Source organism: Octodon degus, unplaced genomic scaffold (genome assembly GCF_000260255.1).
Source record: "Octodon degus isolate 3935 unplaced genomic scaffold, OctDeg1.0 scaffold00216, whole genome shotgun sequence".
NCBI classification, from domain to species: Eukaryota; Metazoa; Chordata; class Mammalia; order Rodentia; family Octodontidae; genus Octodon; species Octodon degus.
Genome location: NW_004524792.1, coordinates 1,131,817 through 1,134,457, shown reverse-complemented (window position 1 = coordinate 1,134,457; position 2,641 = coordinate 1,131,817). Strand labels below are relative to the sequence as shown.

Here is a 2,641-nt window from a genome sequence, read left to right as displayed (position 1 = left end):
ATTGCCTCAAGGTTTACATTTCCCAGATGCTGTTGACCATCTGCCTGTCACAGGGCAGTGCAGTTTAATGTTTGCCCTATTCCCCAAGATGTCCTATTTGTTCCTATTTTACGACCCCAGTTTTCTCTAAGTGGGTTTATGGTTAGCTTCATGAGATGGGGTGAAGGAGTGAGTTTAACTATAGGACCAGCATCTAGTCTTCAGAAGCATCTCTGGCTAGCTGCACGATGGTAAGTGGACCCTTTGAGTTGTCTCCAGACCCTACTTAGAAGCCTTTGGGACCCTAAGACCATCTCCTTTGCAACAATCAGAGGCTTCTGGTTCAACAAACAGCCTACAGCAGCACCTGCAGCTCTGGGCTCCCCAAGGGCCAGCCAGGGATCTGGAGCCTCTTGACATCTGCCCGAGGTCTTCAGCAGCCCTCATTTGATTCCCTGGGGCCCGTCCAAGGATCTGCAATGCCATTTAAAATGACTACTTTTTCTTGATTACCAAAATAGAACTCAAAAGTGCATCAGAAAATGCAAACAAGCAGGAAGAGAAAACACCATCAGCAATGAACAACTCTCCATCTGACCGAGACAGTCCTGACAACGCCACCACCACCTTTCCAGGCTTTTCAAGTACCAGTACGCACAACTTGTCAAATTCACCTGTCTGAAAATGCGCCCATTTACTATACAAAGTTCATGGGCCGTGCATAGCACTCCACCTCAACGATCCTCACCCGAAACCTGAGCTCAGGAGGTGAGGTCTGGGAACTCCTGAGGGTTTCCAGATCCTTTTTGGAATGGGCTCAAAACTATTTTTATTTTAACATATTATTTGCTTTATCGCTCAGATTCTCACATAAGCATACACTAAGGTTTCTTAGAGGCCACGTGGTCCATGCTGCTGAGCAGTTTGAACGTAGGCAAATGGATAGAGAAAGAAACCTGTCTTCTGCTGTTTAACACAAATGGCTAGAGCACAAATCTGAAACCATGTCAGTCACTCTGAGCCTGGTTTTATTTGCTTTGAAATACACATTTATTCACGTTGTTTAGGTTACCATATCACAAATTTATTGCTATTTTTAAATGAAAGAATGGATAATTTTTATATGCCTCAGTTTTTTTTAAATTTTATTTATGCGCGCGTGTGTGTGTGTGTGTGTGTGTGTGTGGCCAGCTCAGCCCACCAGGGGGCGGGGCTGGCTGGCATGTGGTGCTGGGGGATTGAACCGAGGTCCCTGTGATTTGCTAAGCTTGCTCTAAGTAGGTGCTTTAGACCACTGAGCCATCTCACCAGCCCTTAATTTCTTTTTTTTTAAATGTATTTTAGTACAGGGTCTACAGGGTCTCACTATGCAGATTCGACTCATAGTGATTTTCCTGTTTTCAGCTTCCCAAGCGCTGGGATTACAGGCGCGTGCCACCAGCCCCAGTCTCAATGGCTGCCTCAGCGCCTGGGGACAGGACCCTGGAACCCCTGCCGCTGTGCTCTACCTAAGCAGATGCTTTAGTCAGCTGAGCTGTCTGGCCAGCCCGAGCTTAATTTCGAAAGTATTGTTAGCAGAGCACTCCCAAAGCTTCTGTGGAAACCTATAATTTTTAAGAGTGTAGAGGGTTCTAAACCCAAAAATCTGATACCTTCTGGTCATTTTTTTTTTTTTTTTAATTTTTTGGCTGAGGATGGAGGCCCCCCTCCGGCCTCACCAACGCTGGGTAAGCACTCTCCACCGAGTTCCAGCCCAGCTCTTCAGTGTCATTTATTTAAATGGCTGAATTGGTTTACCTATCTGCAGCAATTCCATGAAGCAGTAAGATGTAGAATAAAATCATTAATGTTAAATTTGAGCACACCCTTAGTTTTAAATGTTGTCCGCAGGTCCCGCCCGTGTATTCGGCAGGACTGGGGACTGGCTCCAAGGCCTTCTCCTTGAGCTGTAACCCAAGCACTTTTTAATTTTGAGACAGAGTCTCTCTCGCTAAGTCACCAAGCCGCCCGGCTGAGCTTGAACTTTGATGGTCCCGCCTCAGACTCTGGCGTGCTGGGATTACAGGTGTGCACCACCACGCCCGGGGACCCTGAATTACTTTTTTACTTGGGGTTATTTTCAAGGTTTTTAAAACGTACGCTTGTTCGCTCACCGCGGTGCATCACCACAGCGATGCCATCGCCCTGGCAAGCTTCCTTCCGGTGGAGACGCGGGCGGGAAAAGCTCATGCTGTGCTCCTTTAAGCCCAGGGCATCATCTGCCAGGCGAAGGGCGCCCGTGGATCATCTAGTGCTGGGGGTTTTGTCCACTTTATGCGCCCCGGAATTTTCTTGGGAAGTCTGGGAAAGACCTTGAGGAAGAGCCGCTCCGCTCGGCCCCCCGAGAAGGCGTGGCCGGGCGGGTCTGGGGGCGTGGCCTGCGGTGGCGGGACTGCCGTGGGCGGAGCCCGCCCGGGGTGGGCGTGTTCTGGGTGTGGGCGTGTCCTTGCGCGGGCGGGCGTGGGCGGGGCTCGTCTCCCTGAGCGGTGAGGGTGGAGGCCGCGGCGCGCCTGTTTCTTCTCGGCGCGGGGTTCGCGGGCGCGGCAGCGCGGTGCGGACGCGGCCTGGCCTGTCTGGGCGACTCGAGGACCCCGCGGGCGCAGCGGTGAGCGAGCGGGCAGGC

At 51.1% G+C, this 2,641-nt stretch overlaps 1 protein-coding gene across 1 annotated transcript in view; it reads left to right on the top strand.

Annotated features, from left to right (window-relative positions):
- The first annotated feature begins 2,480 nt into the window (after window positions 1–2,480).
- Twsg1 (twisted gastrulation BMP signaling modulator 1) overlaps window positions 2,481–2,641 on the top strand; it is a 31,938-nt gene continuing 31,777 nt past the window's right edge. The window contains exon 1 of the mRNA XM_004645042.2: window positions 2,481–2,623. The gene's annotated coding sequence lies outside the window, so the exon portion shown is untranslated. The remainder of the gene's footprint in view (window positions 2,624–2,641) is intronic.